The 13974-nt window shown below is 44.0% G+C and overlaps 1 protein-coding gene across 7 annotated transcripts in view; it reads left to right on the top strand.

Moving 5' to 3' along the window:
* Positions 1–13974, top strand: part of st18 (ST18 C2H2C-type zinc finger transcription factor) — a 476845-nt gene that overhangs the window by 347862 nt on the left and 115009 nt on the right. The window lies entirely within an intron of this gene.

The raw sequence follows: 13974 nt of genomic DNA, 5'->3' as shown, positions 1-13974 counted from the left end.
GTTATTGTGAAACAGCTAAATTGATAGTTGATTAGATTTAAGCTGCCCTAATTGTTTATAATAATGAAAAAAGTTTAGAGTCTATATTGAATGTTATTGTGGTATCAGTAAGGGCATCAACAAGTATTATGAAATCACAATAGTAGCAACAATGTGCAGCTATCTGTTTCATTGAGCTGGCAAAGGTATTAGAAAAACTTGCAGGTTATGCAATATCCGATTTAAGATAGCCTAAAAATTTACTCCTTACTCTCATTAGAATCACCCCCAGCTCCTCTGGTCCTCAGTGCCAAAACAGACACTGAAAAATAGTAAACAAGAGCACCTGAATGAACAAAAAGACTGTAAATTAAAGGGAAAATAGTAAAAGATGTTATATTTAAAGAAAACTTTATTTTATTACAATCATAGAATATAGCATAGAAGAATCCTTATACCTGCATGGTTTTGATAAATGTATAGCATTGTATATATCTTTCCTGTTGTATGATTGCCTTTAAGAGTGATGTCCCTTTAAGATGTTATCTTTGGTCTTTAATCTTAGACTTTATCTTCTCACCACCACTGTCACCAAATAATGAGTTCTTTATATAGTCTGATGCAACATAAATGTGATGCATTGAGTCCAGTTTGCTGAAGAACTCAAACAGGTTTTTTACAGCTTAACTATTATACAGTACAGAACTAACTATTTGCAGAACCTTACTCTAGGTGTTACAGTTGCAGAGTGACTCTGGCTTTGAGTCACATGACTACATCCTGCTACTTAGCTAATTAGGATACTAAGATCTTAAAGGGACATCACTCTTAAAGGCAATCATACAACAGTGCCTGTGCCAGCTCCATGGAAGACATATCTAATTAGTCCCACTCCCCTCCCTTTTCCCCATAACTGTAAGTTTTACCATTATAGAGAGATGGCAATAGGACCCTCAGATTTTAAAATTATAAACTGCAATGCTGAAGTTAATAATTTTACTGCAATAAATCTATTCAACATCATATGACTGAAATAAAGGCTCAAAATGAATTACTACCTAAAAAGACTGATTTCACGTCCCAATTTTCGGAAAGACTGATACCACTACCCTGCAAGAGATCAACTAAACTAGCACAGGTCTAGGAACCTGGGGCCATTCTGGTCTGTATTGCTCAGCTATTCACTAGCCAAACTCACTCTTATCAGCGGAGCTTCTATTATTAATTCCTATAACATTTTTTTCCACGTGACTTGACCTATTCTATATTTTCTACCCATTTTTTCTGTTAAAATAAATGTTAAATATTTCAATAGATTGACAAGTTTGTTTAAAAAAGACCTTCAGCTTAAAGACTGATTTCTCAGCCAATCAAAAGCCCAGAATCAATTTAGCTGTGTCAAACCCAAAGGACTGATGTTAACAAATATATTTTCCTATGACACCCACTAGGTTAAAAACATTTTCATTAGTAGATATTTACAGGCAGTAAGCCCGCAGGCTGGTGATCAGACACCAACTCTTAGAATGTATGGCATGGTCAACCATGGCCTCTGCTACTGAGAAGGACAAGGGCAGCAAGTTCATGGGAACACTATGACCTGCAAGTTCCTCTCCAAGCTACACACCATCCTGACTTGGAAACATATCACAGCTAGCCAAAATCCTGGAACTTCCTAATTAACAGCACTGTAGGAGTACCTTTGCCACACAGATTGCAGAGGTTCAAGAAGGCAGCACACCACTACCTTTCCACAGGCAATTGGGGATGAGCAAATAATGCTGGTCTTGCCAGCAATGCCCATATTCCAGGAACAAATTAAAAAAGGAGGAAAACAGGAGTAGGTTTGTCACAAATTAATGGTTACTAAAACCCTTACCACTGGAAGAACAAAAAAAAATGCTGTCATTTAAAATTCACAAATCAAAATTTACAGGATTGTTTAGAACTTTGTTAAGACAAGTTTCTGTGAGGAGTTTCACCACCACAGGACCCTCTATTCAAATGATACCCTGACAACAAGGTTTTATGGTACATGCACATACAAAGGCCAACTGAGTAGATTGACATTCTCCAAAGGATCCATTGACCTCTCTATGACCAGCAACTACAACTGCCCCATCTTCCTGTCTCACTGATTTTCCCACCCAGTGCTCACTAAGAGCAAACCGTTTCAACCTCCTTTCAATTCTGCTAATCTCATCCACCACTCGCCCTTGGACTAAGCCAATAGTTCAATAGCTCCTCCTTTATACTTCCTTCCATTTGCGAACAAGGTCCTTGCCCCTTACTAACACCTCACCACCTGGATAAATATTCCACTACCTGCCCTGGCCAAACCACAATGACAGTTTGGCCCTTATCTACTTCAAGTCCCTTACCTTGTTTCATCCTTTCTGCCTCCTTTAAAATCTTTATTACCTAATCCTATTATCAAGCCCCAGGTTTCTCCTCCTCCTCCTTTCCTCTCACAGCCTATGTACTGAGTGATCTGTCATCTTCAGTAATTGCAGTCCCCATCGCAGCCCCGCTTGGCATTTGTCCTCTGTTCTCTGTGCTTGCTTGACCTGTCCCTCCATATAAACTCTCCCACCATTGTCAAGATCACCTACATATATAGGATTACATACATAGGATATATTGGATATATGGTACAAAAACAGGCCATTCAGCCCTACTAGTCCATGCTGACATTTATGCTTCACTTGAGCTTCTTCCCATCTTTTTTCAGCCTTACCATCTATTCCCTTCTCCCTCTAGTCTATAGTCTAGTCTCTCCTTAAATGCATCAATACTATTTGCTTCACCCACTCCCTGTGGTAGCGAGTTCCATGTTCTCACCACTCTTTGGGTAAAGAGGTTTCTTCTGAACTCCCAATTGGGTTGCTTGGTGACTATTTTATATTGATAGCCTCTGGTTATGCTCTTCCCCACAAGTGGAAACATTCTCTCTGTATTCACTCTATTAAAATCTTTCATAATTTTAAAGATAGCTATGAGATCAACCCTCAGCCTTCTCTCTTCAAGAGAAAAGAGACCCAGCCTGTTCATCATTTCTTGATATGTATACCCTCCCATTTCTGTTATCACCCCTGCAAATCTTCTCTGTATTCTCTCCAGTGCCTCAATATCCTTTTTGTAAAATGGTGATCAGACATGCATGTCGTACTCTAAGTGGTCTAACCAAGGGTCGATACAAGTTTAACATAACCTCCCTACTTTTCAATTTTGTCCCTCTGGAAATAAGCCCTCCTGCTTGATTTCCTTTTTTTTATGGCTTTGCTAACCTGTGGTGCAGCTTTTAGCGATTGGTGTATTTGTATTCTGAGATCCATTCGTTCCTTTACCTCACCGAGACGCGCAACTTCCAATTAAAAAGTGGCCTTCCTATTCTTCCTACCAAAATGTACTACCTCACATTTATCTGTATTGAACTTCATTTTTCAATTATCTGCCATTCTGCAATTTTATTAATGGCCTCCTGTAATTTATTGCAGTCCTCCTCAGTATTATCTTTCCCCCGCAATTTGGTGTCATCCGCAAGTTTAGAAATTTTGTTTTTGATTCAGAAGTTCATCATTAATGTAAATTGTGGACAGCAATGGTTCCAGCACTGATTCTTGTGGAACAGCACTACCCAACTCCGTCACTGTGAATGTTTAACCTTGACTCCCACTTTCTGTTTTCTGTCTTGAAGCCAGCTTGCAATCCAATCTACCACCAGTCCCCTGACTCCACATTATCTGACTTTATTGATTAGTCTGTATGGGGCAACTTATCGAAGGCCATTTGAAAATCCAGATAAATTATGTCTACTGCATTACCATAGCCTACTCTGTCTGTCACCTCCTCAAAAAATTCAATAAGGTTGGTCAAACAATATTTTCCCTTTTGAAATCCATGCTGACTATTCATTTTTATATTTTTCATCTCTAGATATTCTTCTATTCTCTTCTTTAGTAGAGTTTCCATTATTTTTCCTACTACCAATGTTAAGCTGACTTGTCCTTAATTCTCTGGACATGTTCTATGTCCCTTCTTAAATATAGATATTACTTTAGTTATCCACCAATCCTCTGGCACTACATCTTATTCTAATGAGTTATTAAATATGTGTAGGAATGCCTCTGCTGTCTCTTCCCCAGATTCTTTTAAAATGCATGGATGCAATCCATCTGGACCAGAGGTTTTATCCGCTTTGAATTTGATTACTTTATTTAATACCTCCCTTTTTTAATTTTAAATACACTTACCTCATTACTCATCTCATTATCCAATGTCATATCCACTTGTTCTATCTACCCAGTAAATACCGAAGTGAAATAATTATTTATAGCCTAGCTATCTTTCTACTGCCACAATCTTCATCATTGACAAGGCTATTTCCAATCACGTCCCTATCTTGATAGTTTTCTAGATCAGTATGTTGAGGAACTTACTAGGGAACAGGTTATTTCAGTTCGAGTATTGACCAACAAAAAAAAAATTGTTAATAACCTTTTAGTGAAGGTGGCTCTGGGGAAGAGTATTCAGAACATGATAGAATTTTATATTGAGCTTGTGAGTGATTTAGTTAAGTCCATAACTAGGGTCTTAAATCTTAACAAGGCAAACTGTATAGGTTGACTAAGATAGATTGGGAAAGTTGATTAAAAGATATGACAATTAATTCATAACTCACAAAAATTATATATTTACTTAAGGCATAAAAGCCCCAAGGGAAAAGTGGTCGACCTGTGTATGACAAGAGAAGTTAAATATTATTAGATTAAAGGAAGAGCTTTATAATGTTGCCAAAAAGAGTAGTAAGCCTGAGGATTGGGAGGATTTTAGAATTTAGCAAAGGATAACCAAGAAATTGATAAAGAAAGATAAAATAGAATGAGTAAACAAATAAGAGGCATAAAAACAGATGGTAAAAGGATTTATAGGTATGTAAAAAAGAGCTTAGCGAGCATAAATGTTAGCCCATTAGAGGCAGAGACAGGAGAAATTATAATGGGAAATAAGGAAATAGCAGAAACATTAAGCAAATACTTTGGGCTGAATTTTCAGTGTTGGATGGGGCTGGGATCGGAGGAGGTGGGTGGGCCAGGAATTTCCTGCCGCTGGCTGGCATGCCTGTTCAAACAATCTGTGTCAGGGGCAGGTGGGCCCCCTGCGCTGGCCAAAACATAGCCAATGAAAGGAGGCAGCCTCCCGGTGGCAGACCGGGGGTGGGGGCGGGGGGTGCGGAAGCACTTCAAAACATTTGAAACCCCCTACCACAGCCACCACCCCCCTCCCCCCCACCCCCAGTGACAATGTTGAAAGCTTGCCACAGCTACAGCTGCAGCCCATCCTGTGAAAGGGTTCCCCCTCCACAATAGAGATCTGGCAGCTGTGGACTTATTTAATTTTTAAAATTTTGGAAATGCTGAGAAGGCATTTGACCTGCCCTCTCTCTGCCTTACCTTCATCAGCAGGCTGCCACACTCTCAGTGCTGGAGGGCTTCCTATTGGCCCTCCAGCATTGGGAGTCTGCCTGCTGTCCTTACTTGGATGGTGAGCCTGCCCCCTGACCATTAATTGGCCATTCCTTTGAAAATTGTGCTGGGTGACTATTTCTGACACATTGCGGGGTCAGGACCCGGATTTAGTCCCAGTGTTGGGGTCCTGACCCCAAGACAAAAATTCTGCCCGTTCGTGGTAGAAAAGACAGAAGACATTTAGGAAATAGTATAGAACCAAGGGTCTAGTGAGATTGAGGAAATTAGTGTAAGTAGAGAAGTATTACTGAAGAAATTAATGTGACCAAGTGGTGACAAATCCCCGAAACCTGCTGACCTAAATCTGAGGGGTTTAAAAGAGGTGACTACAGAGATAATCATTACATTATTTTTGATCCTCCAGAATTCCCTACATTCTGAAATGTTCCCCATGGATTGGAAGGAAGCAAACATGACCTTGCTATTCAAAGGGAGGAGAAAGAGAGTAAACAGGGTGGTTAACCTGACATCAGTAGTAGGGAAAATGCTGGAATCCATGAGGAACGCGATAACAGGACACTTAGAAAATCAGGGTAGGCAGTGACGTAGTGGTATTATCACTGGACTAGTAACCTAGAGACCCAGGGTATTTCTCTGGGGACATGGGTTCGAATCCCACCACAGCAGAAGGTGGAATTTGAATTTAATTAATAAATCTGGAATTAAAAGCAAGTCTAATGATGGCCATGAAACCATTGTCGATTGTTGTAAAAACCCATCTGGTTCACTAATGTCCTTTAGGGAAGGAAATCTGCTGTCCTTACCTGGTCTGGCCTACATGTGACTCCAGACCCACAGCAATGTGGTTAACTCTTACATGCCCCCTGAAATGGCCTAGCAAGCCACTCAGTTGTACCTAACCGCTACGAAGTCAATAAAAAGGAATGAAACCGGACGGACCACCCGGCATCGACCTAGGCACCGGAAACGACAAAGGCAAACCAGCCCTGTCGACCATGCAAAGTCCTCCTTACTAACATCTGGGGGCTTGTGCCAAAGTTGGGTGAGCTGTCCCACAGACTAATCAAGCAACAGCCTGACATAGTCATACTCACGGAATCATACCTCACAGACAATGTCCCAGACACTGACATCACCATCCCCAGTATGTCCTGTCCAACTGGCAGCACAGACCCACCAGAGGTGGTGGCACAGTGGTATACAGTAGGGAGGGAGTTGCCCTGGGAGTCCTCAACATCGACTCTGGACCCCATGAAGTCTCATGGCATCAGGTCAAACATGGGCAAGGTAACCTGCTACTGATACCACCTACCGCCTTCCCTCAGCTGATGAATCAGTACTCCTCCATGTTGAACACCAGTTGGAGGAAGCACTGAGGGTGACAAGGGCACAAAATGTACGCTGGGTGGGGGACTTCAATGTCCATCACCAAGAGTGGCTTGGTAGCGCCTCTACGGACTGAGCTGGCCGAGTCTTAAAGGACATAGCTGCTAGACTGGGTCTGCGGCAGGTGGTGAGGGAACCAACACGAGGGAAAAACATACTTGACCTCATCCTCACCAATCTGCCTGCCGCAGATGCTTCTGTCCATGACTGTATTGGTAGGAGTGACCACCGCACAGTCCTTGTGGAGACAAAGTCCCGCTTTCACATTGAGGATACCGTCCATCATGTTGTGTGGCACTATCACCGTGCTAAGTGGGATAGATTTCGAACAGATCTAGCAATGCAAAACTGGGCATCCATGAGGCACTGTGGGCCATCAGCAGCAGCAGAATTGTACTCAACCACAATCTGTAACCTCATGGCCCGGCATATCCCTCACTCTACCATTACCATCAAGCCAGGAGACCAACCCTGGTTCAATGAAGAGTGCAGGAGGGCATGCCAGGAGCAGCACCAGGCATACCTCAAAATGAGGTGTCAACCTGGTGAAGCTACAACACAGGACTATCTGCATGCCAAACTGCGTAAGCAGCATGCGATAGACAGAGCTAAGTGATCCCATAACCAACGGATCAGATCTAAGCTCTGCAGTCCTGCCACATCCAGCCGTGAATGGTGGTGGACAATTAAACAACTAACTGGAGGAGGTGACTCCACAAATATCCCCATCCTCAATGATGGGGGAGCCCAGCACATCAGTGCAAAAGATAAGGCTGAAGCATTTGCAACAATCTTCAGCCAGAAGTGCCGAGTTGATGATCTATCTCGGCCTCCTCCTGAAGTCCCCAGCATCACAGATGCCAGACTTCAGCCAATTCGATTTTATTCCGCGTGATATCAAGAAAGGACTGAAAGCACTGGATACTGCAAAAGCTATGGGCCCTGACAATATTCCGGCAATAGTACTGAAGACCTGTGCTCCAGAGCTTGCCGCACCCCTAGCAAAGCTGTTCCAGTACAGCTACAACACTGGCATCTACCCTGCAATGTGAAAAATTGCCCAGGTATGTCCTGTACACAAAAAGCAGGACAAGTCCAACCCGGCCAATTATCGCCCCATCAGCCTACTCTCAATCATCAGTAAAGTGATGAAAGGTGTCATCAACAGCGCCATCAAGCGGCACTTGCTTAGCAATATGCTGCTCAGTGACGCTCAGTTTGGGTTCCGCCAGGGCCACTCAACTGCTGACCTCATTACAGCCTTGGTTCAAACATGGACAAAAGAGCTGAACTCAAGAGGTGAGGTGAGAGTGACTGCCCTTGACATCAAGGCAGCATTTGACCGAGTATGGCATCAAGGAGCCCGAGCAAAACTGAGGTCAATGGGAATCAGGGGGAAAACCCTCTGCTGGCTGGAGTCATATCTAGCACAAAGGAAGATGGTTGTGGTTGTTGGAGGTCAATCATCTGAGCTCCAGGCCATCACTGCAGGAGTTCCTCAGGGTAGTGTCCTAGGCCCAACCATCTTCAGCTGCTTCATCAATTTCCTACCTTCAATCATAAGGTTAGAAGTGGGGATGTTCGCTGATGATTGCACAATGTTCAGCACCATTCGTTACTCCTCAGATACTGAATCAGTCCATGTAGAAATGTAGCAAGACCTGGACAATATCCAGGCTTGGGCTGCTAAGTGGCAAGTAACATTCGTGCCACACAAGTGCAAGGCAATGACCATCTCCAACAAGAGAGAATCTAACCATCTCCCCTTGACATTCAACGGCATTACCATCGCTGAATCCCCCACTATCAACATCCTAGGGGCTACCATTGACCAGAAACTGAACTGGAGTAGCCATATAAATACCGTGGCTACAAGAGCAGGTCAGAGGCTAGGAATCCTGAGGCGAGTAACTCACCTCCTGACTCTCCAAAGCCTGTCCACCATCTACAAGGCGCATGTCAGGAGTGTGATGGAATACTTTCCACTTGCCTGGATGGGTGCAGCTCCAACAACACTCAAGAAGCTAGACACCATCCAGGACAAAGCAGCCCGCTTGATTGGCACCCCATCTACAAACATTCACTCCCTCCACCACCGACGCACAATGGCAGCAGTGTGTACCATCTACAAGATGCACTGCATCAATGCACCAAGGCTCCTGAGACAGCACCTTCCAAACCCGCGACCTCTACCAACTTGAAGGACAAGGGCAGAAAATGCATGGGAACACCACCACCTGCAAGTTCCCCTCCAAGTCACAAACCATCCTGACTTGGAACTATATCGCCGTTCTTTCACTGTCGCTGGGTCAAAATCCTGGAACTCCCTTCCTAATAGCACTGTGCCTGCCCCAAATGGACTGCAGCGGTTCAAGAAGGCAGCTCACCACCGCCTTCTTAAGGGCAATTAGGGATGGGCAATAAATGCTGGCCTAGCCAGCGATGCCCACATCCCTGAATGAATAAAAAAAAAGAAAATCATAATGACCTGGATTTTGTCGTCAGCTGGAGTCATGTCATTAGACTGTTGAAGCAGCCAATCGCATTAAAGGATTTTCACAGACACACAAACAGAGGCGGGGGGGGGGGGGGGGAGCCGCGGGGAAGGTATAGGGTGTCGATAATGGAGTGTGTGCCAGAATCCTGACTGACAGACTGACAGAGAGCAACTTCAGGAATTTCACACTAATCTGCATATTCCTGACATTGTGAAGTTGCGATCCATTTCAGAGGGGTAATGATGGCAAACGCTGACAGTTTGGCAGCAAAGCCACGCCGCAACCCGCACCCCCATCCCCCACCCCCACCCCCACAAAATTAGGCCCTGATGATTGGGTAGAGTCAACAAGGATTTATGAAAGTGAAACGATGCTTGACAAGTCTATTTTTTGAGGTTGTAACTAATTGGCTGGATAAGGGGAAACCAGTGGATTTAGTGTATTTGGACTTTCAAAAAGCATTTGACAAGGTTATTGCATACAATTATGGCTCATGGGATTGGGGGAAACATGTTATCATGGATTGAGGATTGTTTAATGGACAGAAAACAGAAGGTAGGAATAAACGTCTCGTTTTGGGGTTGGCCAGCTATAACTAGCGATGTACTGCAAGGATCAGTGCTTGGGACTCAGCTATTTGCAATCTATAGCAATTACTTCGTTGAGAGGACCAAGTGCAATATATCCAAGTTTGCTGATAATACCAAGTTAGGAATGAAAGTAAGCTGTGAAGAGGATGCAAAACTGCTGCAAAGGGATATAAACAGGTTAAGTGAATGGGCCAGAACATGGCAGATGGAATATGTTGTGAAGTGGGAAGTTATCCATCTTGGTAGAAAAAATAGAAAAGCAGAATTTTTTTTTAAATGGTGAGAATTTAGATCAGATTTAGATAAGGTAGTTATAGAAAAGCTGTTTCCATTAGCTGATGGTAAAAGGAATAATATTTTGGGCAAGAGATGCCGGGGGCTGTGAGGAAGAACTTTTTTATACAGCGTGTAGTATTGACTTGGAACTTGTTGCCTATGAGGGTGGTGGAAGCGAAGATGATTAATGATTTCAAAAGGAATTTGGATGGGCACTTGAGAGAAATAAACTTGCAGGGCTATGGGGATAGAGTGGGGGAATGGGACTGACTGGATTGCTCTACTGAGGGCTAGCATGAACACAATGGGTGAATGACCTCCTTCTGTGCTGTAATAACTCTGTAAGACTGGGAAATGTTGCTATTCAGAGGGAGCTGGGTGTCCTTGTCCACAAATCACAGACAGTTAACATGCAGGAACAGCAAGCAATGAGGAAAACAAATATCTTAGCCTTTATTACAAAGGGATTGGAGTTTAAGAATAAAGAAATTTCATTGCAATTATATAGGGCTTTGGTGAGACAACACCTTGGAGTACTATGTACAGTTTTGGTCTCCTTAGCTAAGAAATTATATGTTTGCCTTAGAGGAAGTGCAACAAAGGCTCAATAGATTGATTTTTGAAATGAGAGGATTGTCTTATGAGGAGAGATTGAGTAGACTAGGCCTACATTCCCTAGAGTTTAGAAAAATAAGAGGTGATCTCATTGAAATGTATATAATTCTTAAGGGGCTTTATGGTATAGATACTGGGATGATTTTTCCCTGGCTTGGGAGTCTAGGACCAGGGGTCATAGTCTCAGAATAAGGGGTCAGGCATTTAGGACTGAGATGAGGGAATTTTCTTCACTCAAAAGGCTATAAATCTTTAGTGATCTCTACCCCAGAGAGCTGTGGATTCTCAGTTGTTAGTATATTTAAGACAGTGATTCTTGGGTACAAATGGAATTAAGGGATATGGACATAGTGCAAGAATGTGGAGTTGAGGTAGAAGGTCAGCCATGATCTTAGAGAATAGCAGAGCAAGCTCAAAGGGCTGATTGGCCTACTCCAGCTCATATTTCTTATGATTTATAACCCTCACCACCCGCATCATCTTATCTTCTTCCAATCTCATTTCCTTCTGCATCGACTCCAGAAAGAAAGTCTCAACAATGTCACTTACAGCTGCACTTTCAAAGTGCCAACTGCCTAGCCTTTTACCCACCATTTTCCATGAAACTTCTGCAGTCATTGATCTGTACAATCATTCCCCCACCTTTGACTTGGTTCCCTTATCCCTGGCAAAACCTTTACTCTCTCCAATTCTGGTCATTTCCCCAGCATGTTCCCCATCTTCACTTAATCAATAGCAGCAGATTTATTGGGCACAAAACTAGTTTAGATATTCATCACCAGATCTGGCTGGACCTCATAAAGCACCATCGGGCTTCACTCTCTCTTGCTAACACTGTCTACCACTCTAGCATCCTGCAAAAAAGTAAAGATAACTCTGCTACCAACTCTTTAAGGGGAAGCAGTGGCGTATTGGACTAGAGACCCAGAGTATTGCTCTGGGACATGGGTTTGAATCCCACCATGGCAGAAGGTGGAATTTGAATTTAGTAAACAAAAAATCTGGAATTAAAAAAAAAGCTAGTCTAATGATGACCAGGAAACCATTGTCGATGTTGTAAAAACCCATCTGGTTCACTAATGTCCTTCAGGGAAGGAAATCTGCTGTCCTTACCTGGTCTGGCATACAACCCACAGCAATGTGGTTGACTCTTACATGTCCTCTGAAATGGCCTAGCAAGCCACTCTAACCGCTATGAAGTCAATAAGGAATGAAACTGGATGGACCACCAGGCATTGACTTAGGCACAGGAAATGACAACGGCACACCCAGCCCTGTTGACCCTGCAAAGTCCTCCTTACTAACATCTGGGGGTTTGTGCCAAAGTTGGGAGAGCTATCCCACAGACCACCCCATGAAGACTCATGCATCAGGTCAAACATGGGCAAGGAAACCTCCTGCTGAATACCACCAACCGCCGCCACCCCACCCACCAACCCCGCCCCCCCCCCCCCCCCCGCCCCGGCACTCAGCTGATGAATCAGCACTCCTCCATGTTGAACAGCACTTGGAGGAAGCACTGAGAGTGGCAAGGACACAGAATGTAATCTGGGTGGGGGACTTTAATGTGCATCACCAAGAGTGGCTCAGTAGCACCGGGCTGGCTAAGTCCTGAAGAACGTAGCTGCTAGACTGGATATGCGGCAGGTACTGAGAGAAAAATATACTTGACCTCGTCCTCACCAATCTGCCTGTGGCAGATGCATCTGTCCATGACAGTATTGATAAGAGTGACCATCGTAAAGTGCTTGCGGAGATGAAGTCCTGTCTTCACATTGAGGATACCCTCCATTGTATTGTGTGGCACTACCACCGTGCTAAATGGGATAGATTTTGAACAGATCTAGCAATGTATAACTGGGCATCCATGAGGCGCTGTGGGCCATCAGCAACAGCAGCATTGTACTCAACCACAATCTGTAACCTCATGGCCCGGCATATTCCCAACTCTACTATTACCATCAAGACAGGGGATCAACTCTGCTTCAATGAAGAGTGCAGGAGGGCATGCCAGGAGCAGCACCAGGCATACCTCAAAATGAGGTGTCAACCTGGTGAAACTACAACCCAGGATTACTTGCATGCTAAACAGCATAAGCAGCATGCAATAGACAGAGCTAAGGGAATCCATAACCAACGGATCAGATCCAAGCTCTGCAGTCCTGCCACATCCAGTCATGAATGGTGGTGGACAATTGAACAACTAGCTGGAGGAGGTGGCTCCACAAATATCCCCATCCTCAATGATGGGGGAGCCCAGCACATCAGTGCAAAAGATAAGGCTGAAGCATTTGCAACAATCTTCAGCCAGAAGTGCTGAGTTGATGATCCATCTCAGCCTCCTCCTGAAATCCCCAGCATCACAGATGCCAGACTTCAGCCAATTCGATTCACTCCGTATGATATCAAGGAACGACTGAAGGCACTGGATACTGCAAAGGCTATGGGTCCAGACAATATTCCAGCAATAGTATAGAACTTGCCGCACCCCTAGCCAAGCTGTTCTAGTACAGCTACAACACTGGCATCTACCCTGCAATGTGGAAAATTGCCCAGGTATGTCCTGTACACAAAAAACAGGACAAATCCAATCCAGCCAATTACAACCCATCAGTCTACTCTCAATCATCAGCAAAGTGATGGAAGGAGTCATCGACAGTGCTATCAAGTGGCACTTGCTTCGCAATAACCTGCTCAGTGATGCTCAGTTTGGGTTCCAACAGAGCCACTCAGCTTCTGACCTCATTACAGCCTTGGTTCAAACATGGACAAAAGAGCTGAACTCAAGAGGTGAGGTGAGAGTGACTGCCCTTGACATCAAGGCAGCATTTGACCGAGTATGGCATCAAGGAGCCCGAGCAAACCTGGAGTCGATGGGAATCGGGGGGAACCTCTCCACGGGTTGGAGTCATACCTAGCTCAAAGGAAGATGGTTGTGGTTATTGAAGGTCAATCATCTGAGCTCCAGGACATCACTGTAGGAGTTCCTCAGGGTCGTGTCCTAGGCCCAACCATCTTTAGCTGCTTCATCAATGACTTCCCTTCAATCTTAAGGTCAGAAGTGGGGATGTTTGCTGATGATTGCACAATGTTCAGCACCATTTGCGACTCCTCAGATACTGAAACAGTCTATGTAGAAAT

Source organism: Heterodontus francisci, chromosome 5 (assembly GCF_036365525.1).
Source record: "Heterodontus francisci isolate sHetFra1 chromosome 5, sHetFra1.hap1, whole genome shotgun sequence".
NCBI classification, from domain to species: Eukaryota; Metazoa; Chordata; class Chondrichthyes; order Heterodontiformes; family Heterodontidae; genus Heterodontus; species Heterodontus francisci.
The sequence above is the reverse complement of the archived record's forward strand: the minus strand, read 5'-3'. Positions and strand labels throughout refer to the sequence as shown.